This window comes from Pinus tabuliformis, chromosome J (assembly GCF_031772625.1).
Source record: "Pinus tabuliformis cultivar Carrire ecotype Pingquan chromosome J, CPIR1, whole genome shotgun sequence".
Taxonomy (NCBI): Eukaryota; Viridiplantae; Streptophyta; class Pinopsida; order Pinales; family Pinaceae; genus Pinus; species Pinus tabuliformis.
This window is the reverse complement of record NC_142295.1, coordinates 121,692,882-121,707,076: the sequence shown is the minus strand read 5'-3', so window position 1 is coordinate 121,707,076 and position 14,195 is coordinate 121,692,882. Positions and strand designations below refer to the sequence as shown.

The 14,195-nt window shown below is 34.6% G+C and overlaps 1 pseudogene; it reads left to right on the top strand.

Moving 5' to 3' along the window:
• Positions 1-1,754: 1,754 nt before the first annotated feature.
• LOC149225890 (major pollen allergen Bet v 1-D/H-like) lies at positions 1,755-2,368 on the top strand (annotated as a pseudogene).
• The last annotated feature ends 11,827 nt before the right edge of the window (positions 2,369-14,195 follow it).

Genomic DNA, 14,195 nt, shown 5'->3' with positions numbered 1-14,195 from the left:
GTCAATTACCTCCATGGGTCATGCCTCCACTCTCTTGTGGCACATACATTTCCTCTCGAATGAACTACAAGATTTAAATAACTTAGTCGAAGAACATTGCGGATCCCATGGTTGGGAGTATGGGTTGCCATTACTATAATAAAAGTTTGGTTGTTGGGGGGTCTTGAGGTCAAACCCATAGGTCCCCATATTTTAGTTGATGTAACAAAAACATACTTTAAATATAAATAAGTGTCATATTTAACTAGCACTCTTAGTTGTTACAACAAAGGTTTTTTGTTTGTTTACATATATATAAGGTTAGACCAAAGTGGCTAACTGTGGGATGCCATGTGGCACCATTTCATGCCCATGTGGTGACTTCAGGTTGATCCACATCACATGCCACAATGTGCCACATGGACGCATCAGAGGGTGGCACATGATGCTTCCTAGGTGGTGTCACGTGGTGCTTCCTAGATGGTGTCATGTTGCACTATCACTTCCCAATTTTCATTGTTTTTTCAAAAATTCAAGTGTCCGTATGTTCCTCATAGGGAAGACTTTTGAGGTGTTTCTAATGCCATTGGGAATCTCTCACCAATCTCTATGACTTGGTGCCATTTTTATTGAGATTTGAGGACTTCGAATTTTGAGCCTTTTGGATCTTCCTAGATCAATCCTCCCGAATGAAGATCTTTTGGTCCCCAAAAGTTTTCATGCAAAGATCAAACATGTATTTATTTATGATTTCCCTTTGAATTTTCAATGGAAGTAGCCTAACCTCAAATGAAAACAAAATAACGATTCTCCTCGAATTGAATGCATTTCCTTCATTGCATTTATATTGCATTGGATTAGGTAAAATGTTTTCTTTAAGTGGTAGAGATGAACATAAAAATTGTGCAATTTTATTATTTTAGGAAAATACAGTTTACGATAGATTTTTGGGCGTAAATCACATGGCATTTCATTTGTCGATGCATTTCGTACCAACCAGTGTGGTTCATCGTCAACAGATCTCACTTTGCTTATTAAATAGATAAAGCAGAACATCCAACGGGTAAATCTCATGGCCAGGTAACGGCTAAATTGACAACGGCAAGTTGAATGAACAGATCTCGCTTTGCTTATTAAATAGATAAAGCAGAACATCCAACGGGTAAATCTCATGACCAGGTAACGGCTAAATTGACAACGGTTAGATTGAAATCTAACCGTTGTCAATTTAGCCGTTACCTGGTCATGAGATTTACTCGTTGGATGTTCTGCTTTATCTATTTAATAAGCAAAGCGAGATCTGTTCATTCAACTTGATTTGACGATGAACCACACTGGTTGGTACGAACGCGTCGACAAATGAAATGCCATGTGATTTACGCCAAAAAATCTATGGTAAACTTGATATGAATCACAGAAGCCTCAATTCGAAAATACAGTTTTTATTAATTCAAGGCTCCAATTACATTTTAGAAGATAAATAACGATTATCCCAATCTACCCCACATGTACCAGGAAATCACAGTTGGGTTTGGCACTCGGCAGTTCCAACAACACCCGTTTTCTATTATTTTCTTTGAATTTTCGATGGAACTCGCTTAACATCACATCAATTGCGTGGACATGACTTTTAGCAACTAACAACGACTTCTTTAAATGCGCCGATTTACGTGTTAGCCTTTATATGCGAGTCGCCCCCTTTTCTAGCGCATGGTAGCATACTGGATCAAGCCGCATACATTTCTTCTGGTTGATAACTTGGTCAGGTAATCAAGATGGTGGCTGGGACTGCAACAACTGAAGATTTGAGTGAGGTGGAAGCAAGCAGATTATGGAACGCCATGGTGAAAGACGGCCACAACCTCTTTCCAAAGATTTTTTCCGAATTTTTCTCCTGTTACCTTCCTTCAAGGAGATGGAGGTGTTGGCACCATCAAGCAGCTCAACTTCACCCCTGTTATCAAGGCTTGAGAATCAACATTATCAATATTATACTTCTGCTTCTAGTATTTTCCTCAACTGAATCAGATGAGTATCAGATGCAAATGATGATGTTTACTTATAATGTTTTCTTTTTCATGTCTCAGCTAACAAGGATTTCAGCTACGCCAAGGAGCGAGTCGATGAAATGGATGAGGAGAAGATGGTGTTCAAGTATACAACTATCGAAGGAGGGCTGCTGGGTAAAACACTGAGCGCCTTGAACTTTGAGATCAAATTCGTTCCCACGAAAGAAGGTGGCTGTGTGGTGAGTTGGATCTCCAACTACGACACCCTCCCTGGTGCTCAACTTGACGAAGGCAAAGCACAAGAGATGAAGGAACAGAGTAATGCCATGTTCAAGATGATCGAGCAGTATCTCCTCTCCAACGCCAACTTATACTGTTAATATATATATATATATGTGCATCTACGGTTCTACCTATCTGTCCAGACTGCATTATATGCAATGGACTACCTAAAATAAAACAGTGATGATATGTATATCCCATAGTTACCAAGTTCGGCCGTATCGGCCCAAAAAAATTCGCAAATTCGTCAGTACGATTCGGTTCGCGTTTTAATACGGCAAATTTAATACGGTACGGAGTTTTTAGTTTATGGATTAAATTTATGTTAACAATGGTCAAAGTTTGCAGGTTCTTATTATCTTCCAACCTGTTGTCGTTGCGGTTATTAGCATAGACGCTGAGAAGAGGGCACGGCCCTTAGGAATAGTGTTTGAATCTCTTTTCATCAATCAGCAAGCATGCCATGTAAAATAGATCTAAGTTGAAAAATAATTATTTTTATATTAAATAATGTGATAGAATTTTTTTAGTATTAAAAAGTTAAAAGAGAAGGGTGAGTTATATATTTAAAAAATTTTAAAATAGTTTTTCTATTAGTAAATTAGATAATAGTGGTTCATTGCAATTATTGGTATGGAATTCAAATTCAATTTAAAGGGTTCATTTTTTGTGATTACTATAAGGATTAATTTATACACATTTATTATTGAATAAATTTGGATTTGAAGAAGAAAGAGATTGAGATATAAGTTTTTGGATCTATGTTGATCACTTGAAACTTAATTTTAATATTCAATATCTAATTTTTTATGTTAAATATCAGGTTTGAATTTTTGTTATTTATATTATTATATTTGACTTATATGTTTTTCAAATTTGCAATGCTAATAAATTTTGTTTGATGCATTTTTTCTTTCATTATTGGGTAATTTTAAATATTCATAAAAGATTAATATTGGAAATAAGTACCACATTATTCAACGTATCAAGTGAGGAAAGATTCATTTCATTTTTATTTTTATTTTTAAAATAAAAAATTATTAGTATTTATAACATGTATATTGTCAAATTTTCTCCTATTGAATTTTACATTGTCGAATTTTTTCCGTATCGAATCGAATTCGAATCTGTATTCGAATTCAAATTTGGTAACTATGGTATATCCTGCCTTCATCGTTTTGCTCCTCACTAATTCCGTCTGTGTACCCTTGCATTGTTTGTTACGTGAATTTGAGGGATTATAAGAATAAACTTTTTTCATACAGTTCATTGCATGTTTCTGAGTATAATTCACGATATGTCTTTGCGGAAGCTATTTCTTCCTTTATTTTGTATTGGTTTATCATCACTCAATGATCAAAGATAAATACAATAATATTCATACAACTGACTTCCTTTGAAATCGAAAATTAAATTGTAAAAAAATACAAAAAAAAACAGAAGATAGATACACTGACGCAAATTTGATGCCTTTGAAACAACATATTCTATAATTAATCCTACTTATTTTCAATGCCAGTTTATGTAAGTAGTGGTTGAACTTGAAGAAACCGATATCATGCCCACGCCAAAGACGTTGCTGTAACTCCTCCAGATTAACTTCAGTTGTGGTTGTTGAACGCTCACTGAAGTTTTACTTCGATTATTACTAATTTAGATCGATTTTGAAGTTCACCAAAGTGTTGAGAGTTTGATTATTACTAGTTATGATCCATCCATTACAAAGTTATTTTTTAATTTTAATTATATATAATTAAAATATATCATTATTATTTTTTAATTATAATTTTTCATATATATATTTTTTAATTATAAAGTTAACTAAATACACCTAACATTATATAATGGCCTACAAAATTCACGTTTTGCAACTTAACTTGTTAAATTATTATAAATAAATAAATAAATAACTCACTCTTATCTTAAAATAAACCTAACATTATATAATGCCATACATAATTCACGTTTTACAACCCAACTTGTTAAATTATTTAAAAAAAACACTCACTCTTATCTTAAGTGTTAAATGAGTCAGAAGAAACAAAGACCATCCCATAGCTTCATTCAACCTAGGATTATGATTTGTTTGTAAAATATTTACGCCGTAAGGCGTTTCCCTTTGAAATCAATTCTCCTCTTGCCTACATGTCATTATTGTGGACCATACGATTATGTGTTAGATGATTGAAAGAGGTTCAACTGTTCGATAAAGGAAAATAGTTATCACTGCTCATACTGTAATGGTTGCTTGAGTACAAAGAGGGTCACAAGGGGCCTGAAAACTGGTGGAAGCACAACCACAAATGGTGGGCCTACCGAAGGGAAAGTAGTTATAACTACTCATACTGTAATGTCGAATACTGCGCATACTATAATGTCTATTTGAGTACAAAGAGGGTCCCAAGAGGCCTGAAAACTGGTAGAAGCTCAACGACGAATGGTGGGCCTGTAGTCACGGGATGCAAGAATCTCCCATCGATGTTGTGAAGAGCAAGGCCGCAGTAGTCTCCCATCGATGTTCTGAAGAGCAATGCCACATTTTGTCAGGAGTTCAGCCCGCTACATAGAAGCTATGACCTTGCACTTGCAACCCTCATCAACAAGGGCCACTACATCATGGTTAGTAATGCATCTTTCTTTTAAAGATTTTTCCATCTAGAGGTTTAAGGTTCGATTCGCTCTTACACCTATTGCTGTGTTGCATCAATGAACAGGACAGACTGCTGTGTTGCATCAGTGAACTAGACGGACTGTTGTGTTGCATTTCAAAAATGTAAAATTTTCTCCACAACTTTTTAATTGTCTTTCCCCTATCGTTGTGTTGCATCAGTGAACTGGATGAACTGCTATGGACGGACTGCTGTGTTGCATTTCAAAAATGTAAAATTTTCTTGTCTTTCCCCTCTAGAAAATAAACATTTCAAAAATGTAAAATTAACATTGAAGAATATAGAAAGTAAAGTACTGATGCATAAGAACCAATTATTATCTCCATTAGAGTTCATCATTTATATACTAAATATATAAATGAAGTAATCTTAAATTTTAATTTCAAGACATTTTTCCAAAAATGTAAAATCTCCATTAGACTGCATCATTTATATACTAAATCTCCATTAGAACATTTCAGAGAAAGCATCAAACTGTTGAAACGACATCCTCTTAAGAAACCTAACTGAGGAATTCGGGGAATTCAGGCAAGATGGTGTTGGAATTTTGGATAACCAGAGATTGAACCTACTTCAAATGGAAAAATAAAGATTAATTTCTCTTGAAAAATAATAATTATGGGAATCATGGTACCAGCCTTTATGAAAATTCCATAACCAAAGAAAAAATTCTAGTAATCGCAATATTGGCCTCTAAGAAAATTCATTCACTAGACAATAAAAGTTAAATTTGAATTGCCATATGAAAATTCATAGCGAAAGAAAAAACTTGAGCCGAAATATAAATAAAATTGCTAATAGTTTCCATTTGCCCGGACACAAAATTATACAAATTTCGACATTTTACAAAGCTCCATGCTCTGCTCACATCGTGCAGGGAGAAAAAGAGGTTGCAATTCATCGTAGCCATCCTTGTTTAAAAGATTTCAAAATACAACATATTAAAACAAAAAAGAATTCCTTCAAATCACACAAATCCGAATTCTGGCAATATCTCTGGCACAAACCTCAGGTTCCAGTAGAAGATTTAGTTAACAACTCAAAATCTAGAGACGTCACATATATACAATTTTGCCTTTTACATTGATAAGGGATCTGGCAGAAGATTAGGGCTCTAATTTAAGAAATAGAAATATTTAGAGGAGAAGACTGGGGCTCTAATTTAAGATCTAGAGATATTTAGAGTGTAAGTCTGTTCCTTTTAAACAGTGAAACAACTGGTTGACTGGCTTTTCTAGTAGGGAAAAAAATCCACACTGCAACATAAAGCCAAATAAATTAATTTATGGCCAAGAAAAATATTTATTCAATAATTCGTGATTAGGGTCATCTTAGACTTCTGCTTTTCATCATCCTCAAATCTAATAATATTTTCCGTGGATGAAAAAGTGCTTCATGTTGACTAAAACTAAACTGTATCAATGATTTTGTTTTCCACGAGATAGTCGCTCCCTGAAATGTTGTGCCTTTTTCTTTCCAATGATGCTTCTTACAACAAAATTGCAATTGATTCTCACAACAAAATTCAATCTTTGGACCTATAACAGTTTAATTGTGTGTGTTTAATATTGTAATTATTAAAGAAAATTTATGTATTGACTCTATGAAACTTTTGCAAATCTGGTATATGCCCGAGAACTGTAACCCTTGAAAGAAGGGACAGTATGGGGAGGGGTCTCTGGCTTTGCAAGGAGGTTCCAGTAATGAAACAGGAGGGAAAAGAAAATTGCCTCTGAAGCAGTCATAATAAAAGATGACACAATGGAAGCAGAACGAAAACTAGTTCGGTATCACCTACAGGAAAGTGTGCCTGTGCTAGAGAAGACCGGGCAAAATGGGTACTGCCAGAACAAGATTGGAGGCCTAGAACCTCTCTGCCCAAACCTATTTCCATGACTCAACGAGGTGGTATTTTTCGTGGCTACAACCTGCGGAACCTCCACCGAGTCCTTGACATGGATAAATATTAGGCCGGTAGGTAATAGGAAGGGAAACAGACCTTATGGCCGAGAGGGTTAACCCTGAACCCCAAGTTCTTGAAATCATAACTGTTGTTACAAAGATAACTCAATAAAAACAAAATAAGACCTTGAATGCGAAATATTATATGAATACAGTAAGAGTTAATTGACTATAACTAGTTCCAGAAAATAAAATTTTGTTATGTATAGGAGAAAAACCCTTGTTAGGTGAACTAGGTTGTCGAAGGGGTTGAGACCAGGCTATCGAGTGCACATCTACCGAGTCTAGTCCCCTTCGAACCTCTATTCAAGTACCTCTGTTCAGGTATAAACTGAACCAGACTAAACCGCAATTTCCATTCTTAAAATTGTCTAAATTCAGGAACTGAATACATTCAACAAGACATCAAGAATCTAAAGCATAAAATTATGTAAGCATATATATAAAGCATTCAATGAAATACCATAAACCCACAGGAAAAGAGTGTGGAATCCAGTTTCATAGTTAACAAATAGCAAACCCTCTTTTGGGTCAAAATTGCCAAGAGGCTCTACATTTGTCTGAATAAAAGTTCAACAAAACTCACAAAAAGGAAGCCCACAATTCTTAACCTATAAACTACCCGACTGCAAGCAAATCAACACTTGTTTATAGCCAGGATATAGTTGCAGCAGTGCTACCAGTGCCCAAATTGCCTGAGGAGCAATACCTGTCACATACAAAACAAATAGACAGTGGAAACCAATTTCACAGTTAACTAGTAGGAAACCCTCTTCTGGGTCAAAATTGCCAAGAGGCTCTACATTTGTCTAAATAACAGTTCAGCAAAACTCACAAAAAGGAAACCCACAATTCTTAACCTATAAATGCTGCAAGCAAATCAACACCTGTCTATAGTCGGGATATAGTTGCAGCAGTGCTACTGGTGCCCAAATTTTCTGAGGAGCAATCACTGTTACATACAAAACAAATTGGAGTGAGAATCGTAAGTAAACTAAATGAAGGGATAAGCTATAATTTAAAGAGCAGGAACAAAATCGTAAGCAGCTCATCGCTTGTAATAGGAAACTATGTCATTTGCACCTGAAAACTATGTAGGTTACCTTCTATTAACCCTGATGTAAAACCCGAGATCAGTTACCTGTATGCTCCCTGCAATCCAATCGAGGGTTCAGAGAGAGTCTAGAAAAATAAACCATAGCCAGAACTGCCAATCGTAAAGATTGGGACCTGTCTAACCAAATGGGTGAAAGAACCTACGTTGGTTCACCTAGTTAATGTGGGGAGATTGCAAAACAACAGAGCCCCTAACGCCAGGTTGTAGAGCTCGGCCATGACGAGCAGCGGAGAGAAAATGAGCCAAACTGAGGGCACAACTTCCCGCGTTTGATACCCTAACTAATTGTGGAAGAAGGTGGACCTTTGGATTAGCTCCGGAAAAGACAATGGTTCAGATGTACCCAGTTGTCCACCACGATGACCGACAGATGTCACCCTCACCTTCTTCGCGAACCTTTGGGCAAACCTTATGGTGCATAGTTAAGTTGCAATGTGTATTGGATCATGACGGATTATGGTATGGGTTTTAATAACATTTCAAGTAGGTATGGTATGCCATCCATTAACCAAAGTATTGGATTACCATAATAATTATTCGAAGAATGCATATACTCCTAGGTGTTTAAGTATATGGTAATAATTAAAAAAAATATATTACTTATTTCTGATTGTGTTAAAGTCTTAAGTTTTACATGTTACAAGTGGATACAAATAATAACATCAATTATGTGCATATTTACATTTTTATTGGGTTGCCTCCAACATTTTACTAATTATAAAAGGCTCCACGTAAGTCGAATAGAAATGCTCGGGATAACCAAGAAAGGGGATGCATTTGTAAAATCCCAAAAATCACAATGCATCACCAATTCATTTGCTTACGTAGTTTTCGGAAAGAAATGGGAAATGAAATCATTATATAGGTTAATAAGGTTATATAAATTAAATAATTGATAAATATAAATAGATATTAATTTATGATAAGTATCAAAATATAATAAGTATATTTAATTAAATTTATTATATTATTAACTAGATCAAATATTTAGAATTATAAATATTTTTAAAGTTTAGTACTAAAAAAGATTTACATATTGAAATTCCTCATTTGCATATTGAAATTATTCTTTGTATATGAATTTAACTAATCCCAAATTTGGTTTTTTCAATTTTTATGTTTTTCGTTTTTTATTTAAATTTACATTACTATTTTTATTTCAATTCTTGTACATTTCTTTCCTATAAAATAAAAATTTCTAATACCTAATATTTCAAATCAAATGGATAAATGAGTTAAATAAATAAAACTTAAAAAATTACTTGAAGTTTTTTTTTTTTTTTTTTTTTTTCTTTTCTGAATCAGACTATTTCTATTAATGATACAAAAAAGTAACATAGGGGCGGCAGCCTCTTGAGGTCTAGCCAGGATATTGGCTTTCTCGCCTGAAGGATTTGAAAAACTAAAAACCAAACTGCCCGAGACTAAACCCAAACTGTCATTACAAAACGCATACTGACTGAGGTTACAAAACTGCTGAACATAAGTAAAACTATTGACGCAAATTGTTTACATAGACAATGGACCATAAAACAGAGACAGAAAACCAGTAAGCATGTTCTTTGATCAGACACTATGATTCCAAAGGATGACGACTTCCAGATCAGGTATCGTGAGCATAGGAGGGTGATTCTTCCACAATTTGGCAACCATAACTGGAGAGGTCATCCTTGTCAGATGAAAGGCCTTTCTCATACGGCTGATGCCCAGCATCCGGAGGATTTGAGTGCGCCATAGCTGGCTGATCCAGGAGAGAAGAATTTTTAGGTACCTGAGACTGCTGGCGATGATTCTGAGATGTGCATGGCATATCATTCATCTTCTGCTCTAAAGTTTCATGCGGTGTAGCAACAGCCACATCTGCGACACCTTCACTGAGTTGAATCGTGACAGTAGCGACGAAGGAGTGGTTGCTAAGCATGCAAGGGATTTGAAAGCGAGCTGAGTGCTCATGAGAATGATGAGGATTCGAAATTGTAGCCCGTTGTCCCCTGCCACGGCCACGACCACGACCATAGATAGGCATAATTTCAGTAGTGGTATCCTCGAAGGAGGTAGAGGCATGGCGCAGGGGCCGACCATGAATGCCTACTCTGCGGAAACCCATTCTCTGTCTCAGGATGGTCATTATGCCCAAAGGATGGAGAATAGAGCAAACAACAAAACTGGGCTGAACAGGATCAACGAGAAGGGGGAGAATTGACTTGAATATCAGAGAATTAGGAGAGCTGGAGAGCTTACAAGGGAGGAGAATGCTGAATGGACAGAGGCGATCCATTGGAGTCTTAATAGAAGGATTATCACGAGCCTGTATACCTTGGAAACCTGAAACCTCCACCGGACAAAGCTCTGCATTTGCGTGGAAGCCGAAAATGCGAGAGGAGGGAACAAATCTGGGATGGCTATGCGCCATCGGATTAATGCCAGAGAACCTGTGGGGAATGTCAAACCAAGAGAGCTTGGCTTTGAATGAACTTGGCAGAGAATTGAATGCCATCTACAGGTGGAACCAGGTGGCACGAGGCGTACTCCATGCACCGACTGCTTCTGTCGCCATCCTCTGATCATCTATCCTATGCACCCGCATCCAGAAAAATTACTTGAAGTTATAATTAAATAATATATATAATTATTAAAGATATTTATTTCACACTTAAATAAAAATGGTTGATTGTGTTAAGAATCTCCAACTTCATCTCAACGAATTTCAAGACATTTTTCCAAAAATATATAAAATTAAAATTGAAAAATATAGAAAGTAAAGTAAATACATGAATTTAAGTAATATTATACATTAATATAATTATTAAAGGTCTAATTAGGGTAAAGTAAATTGAAAAGAAATGAGGAGATAAGAAAGATGGGAAGAAGATAAGAAATGGATGGTGGGTTTTTGATGAGGTAAAAGATTATAATTTGAGAAAGAGACGAGGTGAGTAAGAATTACCAATTTCCTAAAACATAACATATGATAAAAAAATAAACACCAGTAAAGAAACAAAATTGCATAAAATTTTGACTTCTTTCTTCTATGTTATTGTTTCTTATGTCATTGCCTTACGACATTTATTCTGCAACATGTGGTACAAATGCTAGTTTATTCATATAGAACTTGTCACGAGGTTTTTGTTGATGAATCTAATTACCAATTCAGTTTTCAAAACTTTACTTTCAAAGCAACATTTACGAAACTCAATTGAGCACGATAAAAACCTACTAAATGACCATGAGCAAGCCCTTCTCGCCTCCACACTTGGTTTAAGGAAGAGATTTTTTTTTTTACAATATAATAGATTACATCAGTCTAGATCCATATTAATCCCAGATGTATCAAGCGCCAAGAGGGATCCGTGATCCAATCTCTCGAGGTGCAAATTTATTTTTTGAGTGTAAAAATTGAGGAAAGGTTTTCACCTCAAGAGATAAAGGGATCAATCTCTCGAGGTGCAAATCTCCTTTTTGAGTTTAATCTCTCGAGGTGAAAACTTATTTTTGAGTGTAAAAATTGAGGAAAGGTTTGCATCTCAAGCGATCTGATCCCTTTCAGCCCTTGATAGATCCGGAGTTAAGATGGATCTAGGCTAGTTAAATAAAACTATATAATATTTGTATTTGTATCTGTGTCTCTTTCTTATTCTCTCTCTCTATCTCACCACCAAACATACACACTTTCTTTCAATATCTATCCCTCTCTCCCTCCTACCCTCTTCCTCTCTGTCTCTCTCTCTTCCCCTTCTCTCCTTCTCTCTCTCTCCCCTCCCACTCTCTTCTCTCCCTCACTCTCTCTCCATTTCTCCCTTGTCACACCTCCTCTCTCTCCACCTTTCTCCCTCTATGTATTTCCTCTTCCTTCCCCCTCTCTCCCCTGAAACTCCATCTTTATCACCTTCTCTCTCTTTATCTCTCTTTCTCTCTTCCCTCCAACTGTATCATTATCCCCCTCCCTCTCCCCTACATCATTGTGTCTCCCTCTCTCTATATTCCATCATCTCCTCTCTCCCTCACTCTCTCTCCATCTCTCCTTTGTTCTTTCCTCATTCTCTCTCCCCCTCCAACTCTCTCTCTCTCTTTCTGCTCTCCAACTTTGTCACCATCTCCCTCCCTCTCATCCCCCCTCTCTCCCCTTCGCTTTGCCTATTTTCATCAATTGGATCCTTAGTTAACATAGATCTATGTTGGTTCTTAATAATATTAATAATATTATATAAATTCCACATCTTTAAATATGAAAGTATTGTCATTTTCAATTTTATTAAAACCTTAATTTAATTGCTATTGGAATATTTTAGTAGTTGTGAGGATAGAGGATTTAGATATATCTCAAAACTAATTATAACATTTTTTTCCTTTTAGCTTCGATTAAAAAGGTGTTTTAAAATTAAACTAAAATAAAATATTTATATTGTGAAATAAGTTATGGCTTTTGGGTATGTGGTATTGATAAGCCATGGTATTAGCCCATGGTACTATAACAAAGCCTATTTACAAGTTAATAATAGCGATGGTAAAGTGGGGTGAATATCCATGGTTCTTGTCATATTGTTGAAAATTATTTTGATTGTGAAATAAGTTATGATTTTTTGGCATGTGTTATTGATAAGTCATGGTATTATGCCATGCTATTATAACGAAGCCTATTCCCAAGTTCATAATATCAATGACAAAGTGGGGGTGAATATCCATGATTAAGAATCTTGTCATGTTGTTATAAAATATTTTTATTGTGAAATAAGTTGTATTTTTTGGGCATGTGGTATTAATAAGACATGGTATTTGTGCATGGTATTGTAACAAATTCTATTTACAAGTTAATAATATCCATGGTAAGGTGGGCGTGAATATCCATGGTTAATAATATTTTCATATTGTTCTAAAATATTTTGATTGTGAAATAAGTTATATTTTTTTGGCATGTGGCATTGGTAAGCCATGGTATTGGCCCATGGTATTGTAACAAAGCCTAATTAAATTAAGTCAGTAATATCTACAGAAAAATGGGGGTAAATATCTATGGTTAAGAATCTTGTCATATTGCTATAAAATATTTTGGTTGTGAAATAAGCTATGGTCTTTTAGCATGCATTATTGATAAGCCATGGTATTGGCCCATAGTATTGTAACAAAACTTATTCACAAAATCAAAATATAACAAATAGATTTTTATTATTAATTGAACCAACATTTAAATATTTGCACTCATCACCGATATCGCTTTTAATTTTTTCTATTTTAACTTTAAACTTTTATTTATTTCTATTCTTTAAATAAATCAATATTTAAAATTGTTTACATACTTATATTACATTTACACATCCACTTTATAATGAACTGGGCTTTAATTTTTTGAGAAAACTTAAAAAATTGAATCTTTTCGATTAATTAAATGTGTATGAACACCAGTTTTATAAAACAGAAACATAGTGAACATGGAAGTTCGTAGAATTTTTGAGAAAGCTATCAATTTATTAGTAAAGGATAAGTCTTTTGTATTGGTATTAAAGATTAATTTAAATTTGTATGAATACCAATTTTATATATTTTATAGAAATAATCAAAAGAATCAAAAGGTTTCAATAGTAATTTTAATTCGAATAGATTATGAATTTGTGAAAAATAATTTCAATTTCAGAAAATATTTTTTTTTTATCACTTATCATAGCATTTTAAGAAGAAATTTGTTCTATAGAAAATGAATCGCAATTGTTTCTAAAGAAATACCCTTATCCTCCTCCATAGGCTTCATGAATATTAATTCCAAAAAACAGACTAACTTTTATAAAAAGCTTTTCCTTGAGATGTGTTTATAGAATATTACCACTCCATCGTCATTTAATCTATGATCACTTGTATATAATTGTTTCACAAAGGAATTTACCATTCAATCACTTTGATTTAGGAGGGAGATTGTCTATGTACCTTTTAATAGTTATTTTTAACAAAACTATCCGGGATGATAACTCAATCTAATTCTTAAATAGGGAATGAAATAACATAAATAAATTTGAAAGAAAACAACCCTTTTCTCTACAGTTTCTTCCATTAATATGAGAAACACTATCAAGAAAACCCAAAAAAAAAAATGAAAAAGGATGAGATTCACAATCATTAATAGAGCAATTTTTGTGAATACATTTCCTTCATTATTTCTCTCTGTGAATAATCAGTGGTGAAGGGTGA